The sequence below is a fragment of the Neolamprologus multifasciatus genome, chromosome 15 (assembly GCF_963576455.1).
Source record: "Neolamprologus multifasciatus chromosome 15, fNeoMul1.2, whole genome shotgun sequence".
Classification (NCBI taxonomy): domain Eukaryota; kingdom Metazoa; phylum Chordata; class Actinopteri; order Cichliformes; family Cichlidae; genus Neolamprologus; species Neolamprologus multifasciatus.
In genome coordinates, this window is record NC_140453.1 from 25,151,070 (window position 1) to 25,171,665 (window position 20,596).

At 40.9% G+C, this 20,596-nt stretch overlaps 1 protein-coding gene and 1 long non-coding RNA gene across 2 annotated transcripts in view; one reads left to right on the top strand and one right to left on the bottom strand.

Annotated features, from left to right (window-relative positions):
• Positions 1-20,596, bottom strand: part of nmbr (neuromedin B receptor) — an 89,644-nt gene that overhangs the window by 22,745 nt on the left and 46,303 nt on the right. The gene's annotated exons all lie outside the window — the stretch shown is intronic.
• On the top strand, positions 2,621-4,557 carry LOC146502180 (uncharacterized). Its single transcript, XR_014869354.1, has 2 exons — positions 2,621-3,874; positions 3,979-4,557. It is a non-coding gene; the product is annotated as an uncharacterized LOC146502180 (long non-coding RNA).

Below are 20,596 nucleotides of genomic sequence, written 5' to 3' on the forward strand. Positions count from 1 at the left end.
GATGCTTTTAAAGCATTCATGTCTTTTGATGTTTGAGCTAATAAATGGTAGGTCTGAAATCTCTAGATCATTGCATAATGCCTGTTCAACATCTAGCCAGGGCTCATCTAAGAGGGTACATTTTAACCATTCTGAGATGAACTGAAGCCTGTTGGCTAAGAAGTATTGGTGAAAATTAGGCAGATCTAATCCTCCTCTATCCTTGGTTCTTTGTAGCGTTTTTAAGCTGATGCGCGGGGGTTTATCTTTCCAAAGGAATTTAGAAATATGTGAATCCAGAGATCTGAACCAATCTTGTGATGGTTTGTTAGGGATCATTAAAAATAAGTAATTTATTTTTGGCAAGATCATCATTTTTATAGTGGCGACCCTTCCCATGAGTGATATGGGTAGAGATTTCCATCTAGTCAGATCGCCTTCTACTTTCTTTAGAAGTGGGATGTGGTTTAATTTAGTTAAGTCTGAAAGCTTAGGAGAAACATTAATACCTAAATATTTAATATTTCCAGATTGTAGTGGGGCAGAAGATGAATTATGGAAGGAGCAGTTAATGGGAAGAACTGTAGATTTTGGCCAGTTAATTGAATAATCTGAAACTCTTGAAAACCAGTTTATTAGAGTAATTACCTCAGAGAGGTTGAATTGTGAGTTTTGCAGAAAAAGCAACACATCATCCGCATAGAGACTGATTTTATGTTCTACGTTATTACATTTTATGCCCTTAATTGTTGTAGCCTGTCTAAGTGCTGCTGCTAGAGGTTCGATAAAAATTGCAAAAAGTGAAGGGGAGAGTGGGCATCCCTGTCTGGTGCCTCTCAGGAGACAAAAGCTGGAGGATGTCTGATCATTTGTTCTGATACGAGCTGTTGGGGAATTGTATAATATTCTTATCCAATTTATGAAAGAGTTTCCAAAACCAAATTTGTGTAAAGTTGCAAATAAAAATTTCCAGTTAACTCTGTCAAATGCTTTTTCTGCATCTAGAGATAATATTATGGTTTCAATGTTTTTATTGTATGAGTAGTCTATTAAATTAAGTAATCTACGAGTGTTTGTTGAGGAGTGCCGACCTTTTATGAAACCAGTTTGGTCAGGATGAATTAAGAGGGGGGTTATTTTCTCTAATCTCTTTGAGAGAGCTTTGCAGATTATTTTAAGGTCTACATTTATAAGGGATATTGGACGATAACTTGAGGGAAATAAAGGGTCTTTTCCTGGTTTTAGCAGGAGACTAATGTTAGCAGAATTCATATTTGGTGGTAGTCTGCCATTTTTCTTGATTTCCTGCAACATTCCATGGAATACTGGTGCCAAAATTGTCCAGAATTCTTTGTAGAATTCTGCAGGAAAGCCGTCTGGACCTGGAGCTTTATTAATGGGCATACTTATCAGGGCTTCCTGGAGTTCACCTGGCGTCAGTGGCGAATCCAGTGCCATTGCTTGACTGTCTAGTAATTTTGGAAGAGTTACGTTGTCAAGAAACAAATCAATTTCATTTTTAGACGGGTTTATTTGTGGTGAATATAAAGTTTCATAGAAATCCCTAAAAATCTTGTTTATTCTTCCAGGGTCATATATTGTGTTCCCTGATAAATCTTTAGTAGCACATATAGTTGTTTTTTCTTTATTTATTTTTAACTGGTTTGCTAGAAATCGACCTGGTTTGTTACTGTGTTCAAAATTCTGCAAGCGAAGTCTTTGTACAAGGAATTGTGTTTTTCTATTAATAATTTCATTTAATTCTAGTTTTGTTTTGCATATTTTGTTCATTATTTCTTGATCTTGGTGGAACGCGTAGGCTTCTTCTAAGGATTTGATGGTTTTTTCTAATTCCTGAATATTTTTGTTTTTTCATCTAATTGAATACAATCTATTTGTGTACGATTATCAGTCCAAAGAGGGAGAGAGGAAAGAGGGGAACATGAGGAGAAAGTGCAAGGTCAGGAAGAACCAGGTAAGAAAACAGGCAAGGAACAGTGACAGGCAAAACAGAAACTGTTAAACTGCTTCAGAGAGTTGACCACCAAAAGTATTTGCCAACTTCAAGGCGAGGCGACACAGGTTAAAATGAAAGGAATAAATCTGCAGAGCCATAGTAGTATCTGCAGTAAAGATATTTTCATACATTGTACCATAGGCAAAGTTGCCTCCATTTTTATATATATATATATATATTTTATCAATAATTTGTACATTTCAAGGACTCTATTTTTAGAGTCTATTTTCATATATCTGTATTGTATTATACATACACATTAAAAGTGAATCTCTGTCCAAAAAATGCAAGTTTACTTCTTACTTACCATGATCACCATTCATCATTTTCCCCCAGTAAAGTAATTAAGGTTAGGATGTGTGTGTGTGTTTTTTTTTTTGTTGTTGTTGTTTTAATTCCAATCCATTCTTCTTTTGCAGCATTTAAATAACCTTGATCAGATTTGATGGTTTTGTTACAGACTAAAAAAAGTGTTTTGCTTTTCTTTCACAAATGTGGGGATTAAGTTGTGTTAAAATGTACAAAACAATGATGAACAATGTTTTGTGACGAGGACCCAGGCACAGAGAGACTTCATGATTTTAAGAATTTTATGATTTAATAAAGAAATTTGCAGAAATGGTAAAATTATGATGACTGATAACGGAGATGAACACAACAGATGATGAGGCCAGGGAGGAACAGGGGTTTAAATGCACCAAGGAGACAGCCAGAGGGAACTCAGGACAACTGGAGACATTTAAGGATGCAGGGACTGACAGAGACAGGGAAGAAGTCTCATCGTGACGAGTAAAGTTTATCTTGCCTGGCTGAGCAGCTCTGGGTGCTCAGCACCCCCAAAGCTCTGGTCCTAGAATCGCCCCTGTTCCTAACCGTGTAGAAATGTTGGCCAATCAGAAGTCTAGAAGCCTTGGTGGGAAATAGTAAACAAGGATGGGGCATAGAAGCAGAACTGAGTCGTATGTGCGGAGGGACAGTAACTGTGTGTGTTTATGTAAGCATTTAAACACTGCAGAGAGTACAATTAACAGCAATAGTATTGTAGAAATTCATTTCACCGAAACAATAACGTGGCGCACAGTGTGACGTCAAAAGAGGCGCACACCTTTGACGCTGCGTTTTCTCCGTTCTTCTCGTCCACACGTAAACGCAAAAACGGAGTTTTCAAAAATATCCACCCTGGCCGGAGTTTTTATAAATCTCCGTTTTCAGTGACCGAAAACGCCGTTTACGCATGGACAAAAGGTGCAAACGCATAGAAAAATCTGCGTTTTCAAAAATACCCGGGTACGTGTGGACGTAGCCTCTGTCTCTTCAGCATTCCTTCAAACTCTCACCTCAGTCACCTTTAACTCCTCCTCCCTCCTGTTCTTTCCTCTGCCTGCTGTCAGTCCCATTCTGAGAGGAAGCAGGAAACTGCAGAAAAGCTGCTGCTGGAAACAAACATCGGTGACAGAGCTGAAGTAATGAGCTTTGAATGGAAAATGGCTACATTTACATAGACTAAGCATTCAAACAGAACTTTATTCTGTAGAACTGACGCAGTTTATTGATCCTAAATTGAGACCAACAGCCAATTTAGAGTTCTCTGTCTTCTGGTTTCTCTCTCCGTGTTCCATGGTTGCTCTGTCTCCCTTGTCAGGTGTATACCCTTGTCAAGTCCGCGTGTCTGTGTTATGTTTCCTGTTTTACTTTGAAAGTCAATGTCTTATGTTAATTTGTCTGGTTTTGCTTCCCTTCCCCCATTAGCCCTGATTTGTCCCAGCTGTGTTTTCCTCCTGTCTCCCATTCACTGATTGCTCCCTCAGCCAGCAAACATGATTGTCTGGACTGTGGGAAGAAGCTGGAGCAGCTAAGGAAACCTACACAGCAAAAGTTGTAAATATGAATTTAAGTTAACCATTAGTGAAATGTTAAGGATAACATGTCCTATAAATGTAATGAATACTACCTACAGTTACTGATTCTGCAACTTTTTAAAGGAGCGTTATCACGATGTGGCATGCTGTCCTGCTGGAAGCAGGAAGAAGATGGTGCACTGCAATCATAAAGGGATGGATGTGGTAAGCAGCAACACTGAGAAAGGCTGTGGGGTTTAAATGATGCTCAGCTTCTGCTGATGGGCACAAGACTGTCAAGAAAACCACCTCCTCATCACGTCATTGATACAAGGCAGGCTGGATCCATGCGTCCATGTTCACACCAAATCCTGACACTGTGCTGTGTTCAGAGATGCTCTTCTGCATATCTTGCCTACAGTGAGTGGTTATTTGAGTTACTGTTGCCATCTTGTCAGCTCTCCTCTTCCCCGACTTAACAAGGCATTTTCTGCTCTCCCTGGATGTTCTGGGTCATTCTCTGTAAACCCTAGAGGTGGTCCCTGTAAATCAGCAGCATAGATTATTCTAAGTGCTGACAAGCTTTTGTGATAACTTTGTTTTTACTGAATGATTTTGCTGTGAGATGTGAAAGGGAATAAAGTTCTGACAGAAGAACGAGATTATCCTGATGGGCTTCAGAGCTGGTTGATGGGGTTGTTTCCTGCATGTAGTTTCTTCACACAGAGCAGCTTTTTATTTTCTCCTAATATCCTCAGACATCAGAATAAAGCAACAGTCCAAGCTGGTGGCAGGGGAGGCAACACTGTGTACAGCTCCCAGTCACAATTCATCCAATAGGAATGTCTCACTGGCTACAGTGGTCATAATCTCTGTGACATATGAAGCTTTCAGTCACTGACAGGAAACCATGGTTGGAGATTTGAAAATGATTCTAAATAAATTGTGTTATAGAAACAGACTAAAGTTAATTGAAAGTGTGGTGGATGTAAAGAGCAACATGATGACTTTGTGCCACAAACCAAACAATCACGAGGTGGGAACATGCTGTACCTGAGCTCACACCTATGCCTCAAGGAAACATGGAGCTGCTTATGGGGAATGGTTAGACCTCTATAAAGAATACGGTCAGTTTCATTTATGCTCCTGCTTGTGAATGTTGAGAGTTAAAGCTGAGCTGAAAAGCCCTCAGCAGCCTGACTATGATGACAATATCTGCAGCCGTATGTGCATTGAGTGATTAAACGGACCTGGGGATAATTTCACCTGCAACAACATCGGTGAAAATCTGAGTGTTTGGTATCGAAAGACACCGCAGGGATGGAGATATCATATGAGAGATTCTCTGTGGATGGAGAATTCAATCACTGTAGATTACATTTCAGTCTTTCACTTTAATTTGAATGAATGAGTTCAGCTTTTGCTGAAACGGCGTCCTCTATCAGCTTCATGTCATGAGCCATCGCTTCATAACTCAGTTTTACCATTTGTGCATTTTCAATACTGCTTCATTCTAGACGTGACAGATTTCATTGATGCTTCATGCTTGTGCATTATTGGCTGTATCTCGTATCATTTAGGTGAGTTTATTTTCTTACAAAACTCTGTTTTAGCAACCAGAGAGTGGACCGCCACGGCCTTCGCCTTCAGCTGTCACCTTTCATTCAGGGTGGAGCACGTGTGATGGACCATGTCATCACTTTTATGCATATTTTTTTCATTGTCAAGCTGTGCAAACCTGAGTACCTGAGCACAGTTTATTAAGGTGTGCATAATTATGTTAGGCGGTTTTGTTTTCTTGGGACAAAAAAAGAGAGAGATTTAATGACTTTCGGAGGGATGCAGCACTCTTACAACTACAAAGATGCTGGCGAGTCATCACAGAACCATCACATTCTGCTGCAAACAGTCAGCAGGTTGCAAGAAACAAGTTGTTAGAAAAAACAAAACGCACACAAATGAACGGCCAAAGATTTGAAAGGAAGGTGCAGGCGATGTACTGGTTTGGACCGGTGCTATTCAAGGTGGAGCAGTTGTACCTTTTCAGGCTGAAGATGGACTCAAAATCAACTCCCGAAGAGACTTCCAGGTTTTAGAAAGAAATGTTTTCATCTTTCATTATCATCATCACCTTTATTCACAAAGCACTTTAAAACAAACCAAATTGCTGTACATTGGAACCACAAAATAAAATTACATGAGATATAAATAAAGACCAAACAAAAGAAAATTAAAATAATTAATTAAATAACTAATTCAATTAAAAGAGAAACTAAGTCTCACTGAGGTTAAAAGCCAAAGAATAAAAGTGGGTTTTAAGATGTGATTTAAAAGTGGACAGTGAAGGGGCCTCTCTAACGTGCAAGGCCAAATTATTCCATAATTTAGGGGCCACAGTAGAGAAGGCCCTGTCCCTATGAGCTTCCTCCTGGATCTCGGTACCTCCAGGAGCAGCTGGTCAGCTGACCTGAGAGACCGACAGGGTGTGTGGTGATGAAGAAACTCAGAGAGGTAAGGCGGGGCAAGACTGTAAAGGCATTTGAATTTTAAAACATGAAAATTTTAAAATGAACTCTAAAAGACACAGGCAGCCAGTGCAGAGAGGCTAGCACATGGGTCATATAGTCTCTTTTACAAGTTCCTGTTAGGAGTCGTGCAGCTGCATTTTGAACCAGCTGCAGATGTTTGAGCAACGACTGACTGATCCCCGCACAAAGTGAGTTACAGTAGTCCAGGCGGGAAGAAATAAAAGCATGCATCACTGTTTAAAGCTGCTGCCTTGAAAGAAAAGATTTTACTCTTGCCAGTCGCCTTAAATGATAAAAACTGGACTTCACCACTGCTCTGATTTGGTTGTCCAATTTAAAATCACTGTCCAACTTAAAACCAAGGTCGGTAACAACAGGTTTAAAATAGACTTCCAGGGATCCCAAATCAACAGAGGAGGACTCACAGGGACCACTGGGACCAAACACCAACATTTCTGTTTTCTTTTCATTAAAATGTAAAACGTTTAGAGCCAACCAAGCTTTAATGTCATCTAGACATGTCCAGAGGCAATAGATACAGTAAAAAGAGCAGTGGCCCTAAAATTGAGCCCTGTGGGACGCCGCATGACATAGAAGCAGAGGATGATTCGGAAGGCTGACAGAGAAAGTTCTATTAGCAAATAAGACCTAAACAGATTAAGTGCAGTGCCACCAATACCCACTACATCATTTAATCGAGAAATTAGAATATTGTGGTCTACTGTGTCAAAGGCAGCAGTTAGGTCAAGAAAGACAAGAACAACATGGTTACCAGAATCACATGCCAGAAGGATGTCATTAAAAACCCTTAATAATGCAGATTCTTTGCTATGAAGTGTTTTAAAACCTGACTGAAAGTTTTAGTCTTAAGGCCGTAGACGGGAGACCGGTCCACCTACCACTGGCCTCAAGGATGCCATTATCATCTAGAAAATATTTCAGTTGACTAAAAACAATTTTCTCTAAAACCTTGGAAAGTAAAGGCAGCTTAGAGATAGGCCTATAATTGGCTAAAACTGTGTGATCAAGGCCAGGTTTCTTAAGCAGTGGCTGCACTACTGCATGTTTGAAATTTGCAGGAACCACACCAGAAGACACAATGCTGTTAATAATGTCAAGGACATACTGTCCTATACTAGGAAAAATTTCTTTAAAGAAGGCTCAGATTTAGCCTTGGGCTGCCTGGTTTTTAAAGGAGCCACAGAGTCCATGATTGTTTGACAGCAAGAATAAAACCAGGAATTAAGCTCTTCTGTGTCAGAGGAGACCAAGTCAGAAGGGCCGCCGAGCTGATTAAAAGCAGCAGAAAACTGGGTGGCAGTGGAGGGGTTAATAACCCAACGGCATCGAGCAGCAGCGCCAGATTTAACTGCAGTAAAACCAACGTTGAATAACACAGGCATATGATCTGAGAGTCCATAGTCACAAATCTCCAAGTTAGTGACAGGCAGACCATATGACAAAACAAAGTCCAGTGTGTGTCCATGCTCATGTGTAGGGCTTTTTTACCAGGCTAAAAGAGTCAATAAGGCTTAAAAAGTCCTTTACCAGTGGCTTATCAGGACAACATACATGTATATTAAAGTCTTCAACAATAAGAACACAATCATAGTTGGGCATAATCCCAGCTAAAAAAAATCAGAAAAGTCGTTTATGAAGTTCTTATTGTATTTTGGGGTGTGATAGATGACAGTGCAGAAAACCGGGTTTGTGCGACTCAATTTAAACGAGGTAAGTTCGAAGCTGGAGAACAAAAGCTGTAGAAAACACTGCTTACATTTGTAATCCTTTTTGTAAACAGTCGCTGTGCCTCCACCTCTGCCTGACGTCCGTGGCAAGTTTAAAAAAAAAAGCAACAATCCATTGGTAAAAGTTCAGATAGAGCACTGGAGTCACCAACACTCAGCCACGTCTCAGTCACACACAGAAAATCCAGATCACGGGAACTGAAAAAGTCCCGAAGAGTAAAAGTTTTTTTTTAAAGTGATCTGGCGTTCACCAGGCCAATCCTGGCAGGAGCTGGAGCTGGCGCTCGGCGTTCAGGAGGTCTAGAAACCCGACGCAGCGATCTCAGGTTTCGATAATGTTGACAGCGGAGGTTTAGCCTGGGAGGGCATGGGCAGCGAGGCCGAGGAGCATCATCATCAAAGCCGACCACAATCACCAAACAGGCATCAACAGGATCCAGGAAACGCCAAGACACAAACAAACAAACAAAGCTTCGTTTACCCCGGTGACGATGCCGCTTTTGCTGGGAAAGTAGTGTTGGAACCATAAAGCCAGATAACACACACCAATTAGTTAAACTGCAGGAATGTCTTAAAGACATAAAGACTTGGATGGCCACTAACTTTCTGCTTCTTAACTCAGATAAAACTGAGGTCATTGTACTCGGCGCTGAAAAGCTTAGAAATATGGTATCTAACCAGATTCTTACTCTGGATGGCATTACCTTGGCCTCCAGTAACACTGTGAGGAACCTTGGAGTCATTTTTGACCAGGATATGTCCTTCAACGCACATATTAAACAAATATGTAAGACTGCGTTCTTCCATTTGCGCAACATCTCTAAAATTAGAAATATCCTGTCTCAGAGTGACGCTGAAAAACTAGTTCATGCATTTATTACTTCCAGGCTGGACTACTGCAATTCATTATTATCAGGATGTCCAAAAAACTCACTGAAAAGCCTTCAGTTAATCCAAAATGCTGCAGCAAGAGTACTGACAGGGACTAGAAAGAGAGAGCATATTTCTCCTGTTTTGGCTTCCCTTCATTGGCTTCCTGTTAAATCCAGAATTGAATTCAAAATCCTGCTCCTCACATACAAGGTCTTAAATAATCAGGCCCCATCTTATCTTAATGACCTTGTAGTACCATATCACCCTATTAGAGCACTTCGCTCCCGCTCTGCAGGCCTACTTGTTGTTCCTACAGTATTTAAAAGTAGAATGGGAGGGAGAGCCTTCAGTTTTCAGGCCCCTCTTCTGTGGAACCAGCTTCCAGTTTGGATTCAGGAGACAGACACTATCTCTACTTTTAAGATTAGGCTTAAAACTTTCCTTTTTGCTAAAGCATATAGTTAGGGCTGGACCAGGTGACCCTGAATCCTCCCTTAGTTATGCTGCAATAGATGTAGGCTGCCGGGGGATTCCCATGATGCATTGAGTTTTTCCTTTCCAGTCACCTTTCTCACTCACTATGTGTTAATAGACCTCTCTGTGTTGAATCATATCTGTTATTAATCTCTGTCTCTCTTCCACAGCATGTCTTTTATCCTGTCTTCCTTCTCTCACCCCAACCGGTCGCAGCAGATGGCCGCCCCTCCCTGAGCCTGGTTCTGCCGGAGGTTTCTTCCTGTTAAAAGGGAGTTTTTCCTTCCCACTGTCGCCAAAGTGCTTGCTCATAGGGGGTCATATGATTGTTGGGCTTTTCTCTGTATCTATGAAGCGCCTTGAGGCGACATTTGTTGTGATTTGGTGCTATATAAATAAAATTGAATTGAATTGAATTGAATTGAACCCGGTACAGGTAACCCGGGATTTCCGATGCAAATGGGGGCAGGGGTTGCTGCCCACCAGCTCCAAAGGACACAATATTTTGGACCACAGGTTTGAGATCCAGTGTCTGGCAATCATACCTCAGCAGAGACGTTGTTTCGTGGATGACACAAATTAGAAATAATATAAACAGGAACAAACTTGGCAGTGACAGACGAGCAGCCACACACACCGCCGCCATTTTGACGCCAGTGTGTGTGGCTGCTTCTTCTTCTTTCAAGAAGACAATGATTTTTATGCGGGACGATGCCCAATCGCACAGAAGCACTCCAAATAATGAAAGAATAATAACTTGGTCCCTTCCTCACCTCACCTGTGAGCCCTTTTTGAACGAGAGACTTATGGTGAAAGAAGAACATCAGAGCTCTGTGAGCAGCGTCTGAGGCTGCTGCACAAAAAGCTGATGAAGAAACTGACAGACTGCATGACTGGAAGGCTGAAAAGATGTGTGTGGCTGTGTGCACAGAGATTTTCCCCTACAAAAACCAAACCCTCGCTCTTCCTTTTTTTAAATGTTCAGGTTTGACTTTAATTAATATCTTGGATTGACCTAGAGCACTGTAGTAGTTCAGTAATAAAACGAATGCTCAAAAATGCAGCTTCCTAATAGTTGTGTGTAAATGGAGTGAGAGAACCCATTCGGGTAGAGTTTGTTCTCCACTCTGGATGCCTCCTCCCGAGTTAATGGCTCAGAGAGTGGGTGAATGGATGAAATCCTACCATGCATTTACATTAAGGATTCTCTGAGTGCAGCTCTGTGTGTTACACAGTAATGTCAGTGTTATTGATGATAATGTGAGATATTGTTTCTTCTTCTTTGGATTTTTGGCAGCTGTGTGCAGCAGATAAAGTTTAGAACAGAAGTCTTACGGAGCACACTTTAAAATAAAACAAGTGGTTGTTTCCGTGAGCAGACTGGTGGCAGGTGGAGACTGCGCAAACTGCCTCCCTCAACAGAACTCCAGTGGCGGTGCTGATGATGATGCAGGGTGGCAAGTGAAGCAGGAAAGCGATGAGGCTGCTGTATTATATCCCAGAGGAGAACGTGAGGGAGGTCAGTGCAGATTCAACACTGATTTTCATGACTGGGTGGGAGGCACATAGCGGTCTGAAAATACCTGGAGCTTAAAAAGGAGCTGAATTCTCCAGAGGAGAAGACGGCCAGCAGAGTTTTAATGAAGTCATCTCTGCAAACTTTTCCTGGCAGAAGCTGTCTGACCTCTGACCTCTGTGGAATTTTTGGCACTAAAGCCCAAGTAAAAATGTTTTATGTTGACAAAAAAGAGAAGCTCCACATAAACAGTTTAGGGTTTGATGCTTTCCTTCAGGGCATGCTGAGAATATTTTAAAAATAATTGGTTTGAATTAAACTTTGTAAAATAAACTTAATGAGGACCATACAGCTCAAAATAACACTCAAAAGAATTCAAACAAAAACATTTTTCGTGATTTAGCTTCTTCTAAACCTTTTATACCCCAGCTGTATCCAGCCTCTGCCACAGTGAAGGTCACTAGACTTGTAGTCAAGACCGCCTAAACCAAGACCAAGACAATACCAAGACCAGAGGGTATCGAGACCAAGACAAGACAAGACCAAGACCAAGACAGACTGAGTCGAGACCAAGACTGAGTCAAGACCAAGACAAAGTCGAGACCAAGACAAAGTCGAGACCAAGACAAAGTCGAGACGAGACGAGACCAAGACCGAGACAAAAAAGTTTTTAAAAGGAGGGTAATTTGTCAATTACAGAGAAGTGTTGGGCTCACGCATGCAAGATACAGTGGGCTACCACTGGGTCTAATGTTTGGCGTAAATTTTGCTGGAAAAGCATTATGAGATTTTTCATTACCCCTGCTCAACAAAGATATCGAGGAATCGGTGATAAATGTTTGAGATGTGGGGGAGACGGAGCTAACCATTTCCACATCTTTTGGGACTGTAAAGTTATTCGCCAGTATTGGTCTCTAATCCATGATCATTTACAAAATGTTTTTTCATTTGTTTTTCCTTCAATTTTTGAGACCATATTTTTGTGCAATGTACCAGTGGATAAACTGAATTCCAACGACAGAAGACTCCTGTATATCCTTCTGGCCACAAGTAAAAAGCCTCTTACGAGAAGATGGCTTAACCTGAACCACCAACGATAGAAGACTGGATACATTCTGTACAAGAGATCTATACGATGGAAAAAGTGTCATTTTCTCTTAAACTTCAGAGGGATACCTTCTACGGAATATGGTCTAAATGGACAGACTATGTTAAGCATATGAGGTGGGATTTTGTATATGATGTTACAACCCTGAGTACTACGTAAACCTACCTGCCCTGCTGCCTCCTAACCCTAGTTTTTTTTGTTTGTTTGTTTGTTTGTTTGTTTTGTTTGTTTTTTTCTTCTTCTTCTTTTCTTTTCTTTTCTCTTCTTTTTCTGTCTTCTTTATTTTTCAATTATAAGTTAAAATGTGACAGCAAAGAAAGTGTAAAAAGGCAAACTACTGTTATGTTCAACAGCTGTCCCAATAAAAGAGATAATAAAAAAAAAAAAGTTTTTAAACTGCAGCCAGATGCTGCTTCGTTTACGGGTGTCAGACATATTTATGTGTTTTTGCAATGCATTCGCACAGCCCTCCTCACCTCCCTCAATTACTGAGAGGACAGACGCGCTCCACTTGACTGTCGCGTCTCTCACCCTCTCTGTTTTTCACATAATGATATTATCCTATATCCTTGCATGTGATTGGCCACAATATATCTTTCTCTCTTGGTGAAGGCGGTCGCACTCTTCTCCTCTCCTCCTTCCCCTTATCTTCCCTGCTTAGCCTCTTGCGTCCTTGTCCTGTCTCGTGTGTATTACTTTCCCTCGAACAGTCTCTCACTGTCCTTCTCTCCCTGATAACGACTGTGTGATGACTATTCTTCCCATCCCATAAGGACACCTGGGTTGGCTAGCAGACTGTTTACTTAGCCTGATAGGGCGAAGGACACTGTCTCAGCTGAACTATGGACACGCACACACATACACTTACACTGATAAGCACACACACATCCCCCCTCCCCTTCCAATGCAAAGTTAAAAAGGGGCACATTGAACCAGGCTGAATAACAACAACACACATTCATCAAGAATCTAATATGGGAAGGGCAGGGCTGTGTTGATCTGAGACTGTAGACAGTAAAAAGTCCATAGGAGAGATGGTAGCTGATTAAACAAGTGTCATGAGATAATAACAAAATGCAAAGATTGGTGACAGCGCTTGGAACCATAAGGCAACAAAAAACTGTGAGAAATAATTTAGGCTCTGTCTGTGAATCACTCTTTGCTTCTCTTCTTCCTTCCATCCCATCATTTCATATATCACTCTCCACTTGCTGTCTATGTGAGAACAAGGCACAACTTGCTATTGCAATAAACTATAATCTAATTATCCACACCTAACAACTCTTGCACTTAATCTATAATAAAATAATGACAGAAAAATGTTATAGCCCTGCCTTTAGTAGCCTCACACAGCTCCTACTGTTTCCTCCTCATGTCCTTACCAGGCATGTCTGGACAATGTTATATCATGAGTAATATTTTTTTTTTAAATCCATCTAAATAAAACGCACACATGCACGCACGCACGCACGCACGCACAGTGACATTTTAGCCCTTCTTCAGAATACTGTATATACTGTGGGCATCACGGTGCTGATCCAGAATCCTTACATTATTATTTATTACTAAAGCTACAAAAATAAAGCAATGAGGAGGGGGAAGTAATAAATATGAAATAATGTATTTATGATGATTCCATTTGTTTCACTATCAACTCTGTGCAGGGGCAAAGCTTATTACATTTTTAAACTGTAGAGATACAATAATTTTACTGCTGTAAAATCCAAATTTTGTCTTATTTAAAATATAAATCTAATATAATCTGCTTCCTAATGTATGTTCTTTAAAATACAGCGTGTGTTTTTTTAATATATTATAATTATAATAATGCATAATTATGTGGACATGCATATTAGATCGTTTTTTAGTGAAATATAATCCCTCCAGAAAGGCAGGAAAAGCCCGGAAACTTACTTTAAAACTAAATATGTTCCCTAAAACGGTGGACAGAGCTACAGACCCATGGCAGGCTTACACAGGTAGCCAGCAGCTATGACCAGCACTACTTGTGCAGTTAATAAAAGGACAGGTAATGTTTGTCGCGCTGTTGCAAACACAGCACGCTCGTTTGTTTCAGTTCGTTGTTTGCAACAAGACAGCTTACCAACGTGTACATAATAAGCTAATACTCCTGTGTGCTATACACTACAGTGTACGCTGTACACCTACTTACTGGTTTTGCACTCTGACAGGCACGTGCACTCTGCACGTGCCTGTCCCCTACCCAACCCTGTTGCTGGTCACGTGCTCTATAATGTTGTACTGTGGACATTTATGTGCTTTCTGTGCAGAGGAGTTTTTTTGTTTCCTGTTCTCATGCTGTCCTCCTGTAGCCCAGCATGAGTAGAGGTCTCTTTTTTTTCCTCTTGTACTTTCCCATTGTAAGTGTACATTTCAGTGTTTTTTCTGTAATGCAACCGTTCTCTGACTTGTATCCCCCATGTGATGTCTGTGTCGTGTGTGTAAGGTCAGGGGGCGGGTTCATTCCACTGCAGGGCAACCTGCCACTGCATGTGGCGAATAAAATTTGAACTTGAACTTGAATATGGAGGGATTGGAGCATAGCTGAGCCACTGTGTGAGAGCTGAGCAGCGAAAGGAAATTAAGCGAGGAGCCGGCTCTCGCTCAATGGGAGTCGACTCTGATTCACTACAAAGCACTCTCTAAGCACGGCTCTTAGAGCTGATGCTTTTGCACATGACACATTATCAAATGTTACGTTGTGTGTCATGGATACTGTTGACTACAAATCTCCCAACCACTATGTCGATCTGAGACAGCAAGACCGAGACAGCAAGATCAAGACAAGACCAAGACCACATAAAAGTGGTCTCGAGAGCAAGACCGGTCTCGAGACCACTTTTATGTGGTCAAACACATGTTTTCCAAAACGATCCACACAATAGAAATGCAGCGATAATTAATTACAACTTTGATCAGTTTAGGTCCTGAAGCACTCCGGTAGAATTCATCAGAGCAGTAACTGAAAGTTTTTGTCTTAAGGCCGTAGACAGGAGAGCGGTCCACCTACCACTGGCCTCACTCATCCCCATATTTATCATTCTTCATGCAGACAGTTTAAGTAAGAAAGGACAAGAGACTGCCATCAGTATTTACTGGGTTCTTGATTTAGTCATGATCCACCTCTCTGCCGAGCTTTATGAAAGTTAGCCTGGTACAGTTCAGATGGTCATCCTGTTGGAGTTTGTAAACTCTCCGAAAGTTTCCGTATGAGTGTCAGGGAACTGGGTCTGAGCAACCCAGGGTTCATGAGCAATTGTGGACTTATATTATATTATATTATAGTGCGTGTGCGTGCATGCGCGGCTGTGACAGGCACGTTCAGGCCTGGTGGGTGTGGGCGTGCCAGGTGGGTGGAGCACCTGGAGCAGATCAAGCCTCGTCGGGGAGCTACTTAATAGTGTAGCTGAGCGCTCCTTGATGCTGTATTGTTGCGTGAGACTCTGCATCAGTCTTCTAGCTCAGTTCAGGCTACGTTCACACTGCAGGTCTTAATGCTCAATTCCGATTTTTTGATCAAATCCGATTTTTTGTCTGCTTGTTCACACTACAAATAAAATGCGACAGCAAACGCGCTCTAGTGTGAACGCTCAAAGCGGCCCGCATGCGCAAAAGAAGATGTCACACACAACGCGCTCTGTTTAGACCCAGACCAAACAGTATTGTTTGACTGATGGCCCTTAATATAAAGACTTCGGACTTTACGTTTCCCAATTTTTGCTTTAAGTTATTTTGTTATTTACATAATAATGTAAATAACCTAATAACTATCCTTATTGCTGTTTTAGAGAGGAGCGGTGCTTCAAATAGTTGCAGATTTCTGGGTCCGAACTCCCTGACTATCTCACCGCTCACCAATGGGCTCTTATGGAGATGACTGTTGCCATCCTCGCCCCCTTTGAGGAACTAACTAAAAAAGTGAGCAGCTACGACGCACTAGTCTCTGATGTCATCCCAGCTGTGACTGTGCTAGTGAGACTTCTAAACAGAGAAACAGACAAACAAATTTAAAATTTAATTTTGTTTTTTATAATTATTTATTCTGTAATATGTTGCATACAACATGCTTTTCATTTTAAATAAATGTTCTTAATTCCAAACTAGTCCCTTGTTGTTGTTTTTTTTTGTTAAATTATAGGACTAAAGCTGTTACCTGTAAATTTAAATCATGTTTTTATTAAGTACTCGGTATCGGTATCGGCAAGTACTGAAATGCAAGTACTCGTACTCGTACTCGTTTCCAAAAAAGTGGTATCGGTGCATCCCTACTGTAAATAGACACACTGCTTTCATTGCACCACGTCCTGCATTTGGGTCCAATTTCCTCACATCTACTACTACTACGGTCTGCCATCACACACCGTGACAATGAGGACAACTTCAGTCAGAAACCTGCTGTTAACAGTTACCTTTTTCTCACCTGTAATCATGATCTTTCTCAAACCTCAGTCACAGAAAGCAAAGACCTTCCAAATGCTCGTCTGGTGCAGATCTTGATACGGTTTACTTCTTTTACCAGCCCGTCGACACCACTATAACTTTAAACTATGTGACAGCAGCTCATGTAGTTTGCTGATGTTGCTCCTGCTCTTCTTCATCACAGGTTTTCAGGCAGGTTTATTTTCTTTGTGCTCGTATCATCAGTGTTCAAACACTTCTTTCTTTGTTTGCAGCACGTCATGTTCGTCCTCCATCATTCACACACAGGATGGACTCCATATGGAAATATGTTTTTCTAGGCTAGTGCAGTAAATATGGCTGCCCTGCACTGTATCCTGACCTCAGCCACATTTGGTCTTACTCGTGATAGTCTTACTAAGAGGCTTTAAACACAAGAAGTAAACATCATCAAACTCTCTCTTTTCTACAGAATATAATTATTTTCTATAACTTTATACATATCTTGAACTAAATCCTTGAGACTTTCAATACTTCACTCTTATTCATGAGTTTCATCCTTTTCTTGCTCGATGTCTACTGAGTCCTGAGAAAGTCTATATTTCTTCTATTGTCTTCAATTTATTTTTATATTTATTTTTAATGCTGCAAGTCGAGTCAGTGCAGTGATGGTCCCAGCCTCATTCATGATTTGCTTCAGGCTTGTATCCTCCACAGCAGCCACACGTCAGCGCTGACACTGGAAACAAGTGTTCCAGTTCCTCTTACCCATCTTGCGCATTATTTTGCTCAATTCTGCAGCTGTCAATCAGCTGTCAGTTGCAGTGATTCAAGTTGTTAATGTACTGCAGAACTACACAGCTGAAACAAGCTACAACAGAAAATTAGATTGTATGTAATTACACTTGTTTCTTTACCCCTTCGTGTCCAAGTTTAACTAAAACATGTAGTAAAGTTGCCATGAGTTTGGCATGTGGCATGTTTTTCACTCACTAGCCAAAGGGGAAAGGTAAACTAAGCTAGAAAGTAGCTAGATGTCTGTTTTGTGTTATTATGTGGCAGCAATATGGTAAAGCTGTGGGGTTTGGGCTGCTTCAGACAGACATGAAAAAAGATTAGGGTTAGAGAAAGAACAGAGTTTGGTTTGAAATGAGTACTTCATTAAATTTAGAGGAAGCGTGAAGGCTGACCCATCCATCCACCTCCGACTTCCTTGCTATAGCAAATAACAGTCATCTTTGTGGCTTTGCAGTGATGTCACCTGACTTCCTCATTTCCTTTCTCCTTAATTAAAACAATGGGTAGATGACACTTCCAATCATTTGTGAGAATTGCCTTAGCAGCCAATACATACAGGACTTTTTCAGTAGTTTTACTCTGCATGTGCACCTGTGTGGGTAACTGTGGGCTTTCATTCACAGTGGGCATTTCTTTACGTAAAACAATTCATATAAAACCTCACTGCTCTGTGAGTTGAGCCTCAACTTCTGAAAATAAATCGATGTAAATTCTGGAAAGCACTGGAAAGCTCTGTATAGCTAAATAATTGCTCTTTTCTTGTCATTTTTAGACCTCCAAATTGATGAAGCAAAACTGATATAAGTTATTTTGTGTTTCTTTTAGATGGTGACACTGACAAGAGCCAGAGTTCCACCAGAAAGTTCAATGCAACTTGCCAGGCTGATGACTGTAATTCCCTCACATCGGATTGATCTGCAGCCTAATCTCAAAGAGAATATTGTCAAAAAGCACACCATCCTTTTGTTATTCTGGAGTTGTCACTCAACTGTCACATGAAAATGAAAGTCAAGCCGGCTGCTGGGGTAAAGGGACAAAAATAAAAGCTTTCATGTAATGAGTTCTCTGTGTTTAACATCAAAGGTTTCATAAGAAACTTCAGCTTAAAAAAAAGAAAACACTTACAGAATAAAGTTACGTTGAAACCAAGCACACCATTGGTTTTTTTTGTGACATTACCAATAAGTTTGATGTGTCACATGGCCCTCTTCCTATTGAAAAAACAAAAGTTGTATCCAAGATGGCCGACTTCTAAATGGCCACCATGGTCACCACCCATCTTAAGGAGTTTGCCCCCTCACATATACTAATGTGCCACAAACAGGACTTTAATATCACCAACCATTCCCATGTTATTACGGTGTATCCATATAAATAGCCCACCCTGTATATTATTTCACATCATGGGCTTAGGTTGTACTGCAATTTTCTACTAACGGCTGCTGTTTCAAAATGAACCACAGCTAATAGAACTACAACAAGATTCAGAAAGTGCTTGTGGAGTAAGCAGAGGAGGATCCAAATCCAGGATGTTAAGTGAGCCATTCATTGGCTGTTTTCAAAGTAAAAACAAACAAACAAAAAAACGTAACCCAATAAAACGTGACGAGCAGACTGATACCACAGGGAGCACAGACAAGGAATCTAACACTGATGGAGGCATTTTAGGGCTATTTATACACAAAGGAGTGGTTAGGACTGTTTATACACAGAAGAGTAGTTGGCACTATTTATACACAGACGCGTTGTTAGCAGTATTTATACACAGAGGGGTAGTTAGCATTATTTATGCACAGAGGAGCAGTTAGGACTATTTATGCACAGAGAAGTGGCTGGGACTATTTATACACAGAGGAGCGGTTAGGACTAGGAGGAACACACTGAAAAACTCAGAGGGAGCCCAAACTAACACGAAACATGGTGCAACACTGAAACTCATCAGCAGAATAATCAAAAACTCAAAGATGTCACAGGAAATTGCATTGTAGTAGAACAAATAAATCAAAGCAGGAGCACAGACATCAAATAAACAGAAATAAATTTCAAACACCTGAAGTAAGAAAACCTCAACAGAAACCCAAATTTAAATATACTCACGACAAATTAAAAAACTGAATATCCTGAAATGTATGCGCTCTGACAGCCAGAGCAGAGAGGTAGACCATGGATGGACAAACTCGTTCATAGCCCAGTTATCCAAATCTGATCCCCCTAATTCTGAGCTCTGTGTGGATGAGCAGTTAGTAGTTTTGAGAGGCAGGTGCAGTTTCAGGAATTTAAAACAGCCAGTTATGGCTCTGGTGTGGCAGTGATACAAAAACCAGACCATTTCAGAATATCTGTCATAGAGCAGACACTGAAGACAACATCTCTAAGGTGTCTTTGTCCTGGGCAGATGAGCTCTCATTTATCAGTCAGTCAGCATTTCATAGCTGAAATTAATTCCAGAGCCAATTCCAGATGTTTGCATCAATGGGGGTCTTCCTAAACTTTTGGTTTCTGTGTTGGCTTGTTTAAAGCATCACACAGATTAAATGTAAGCACAGCATTAATCAAAGTAGGCCAAGATGTTTGCTTTAGTCTCTCCACAGGTCACCGCTACAATCAGCTTTGCAACCCACCGATGTCTGAACAGAGCCACACAGAAAATGGAAATAATGTTCTTGTCTTCACCATGTTTTTCCTGACTGGGCTGTATGAGCCAGTTGTTTTCTTTTGATATTAATAGTTCCAGCTGCCCGACACAAAGTTGGGGGCTGCATTAATCTCCAGAAAATGTGAATCAGTTTACTGACACTATAATAAGCCTGAAGTAATTCATCTCATCAAAGCTAAGTACATTAGCCCAGCTCACAGCAGTGCCATGGGGGATTTCTCTAAAGCAGTTTATCTTTTCGGTCTACACAAAATGTGTCTAAATGAACAACATCCAAATACAAAAACGACCAAAAATCAATACAGCGATGTTTGGTCAATGATGTGGTTTTTAAATTCAGTTTTCCAGCTGCTATGTGTGTGTGTGTGTGTGTGTGTGTGTGTGTGTGTGTGTGTGTGTGTGTGTGTGTGTGTGTGTGTGTGTGTGTGTGCGCGCGATTGCCCTCTGATGTATTTCTTATCTTGGGTGAACATAATGAATTAACTCTGCCCACTGATAAGACAGTAGGCGGGTTTGGGATTGATGTGTTTGCAGTTAATGTACGATGCCTTTGCGCTCCTGTAGATGTGAAGATATGGGCAAGGTGAGAAAAGGCTTTCCCACATTTATTGTAGTGCTGATAATATCAGTCGCCCTCATGAA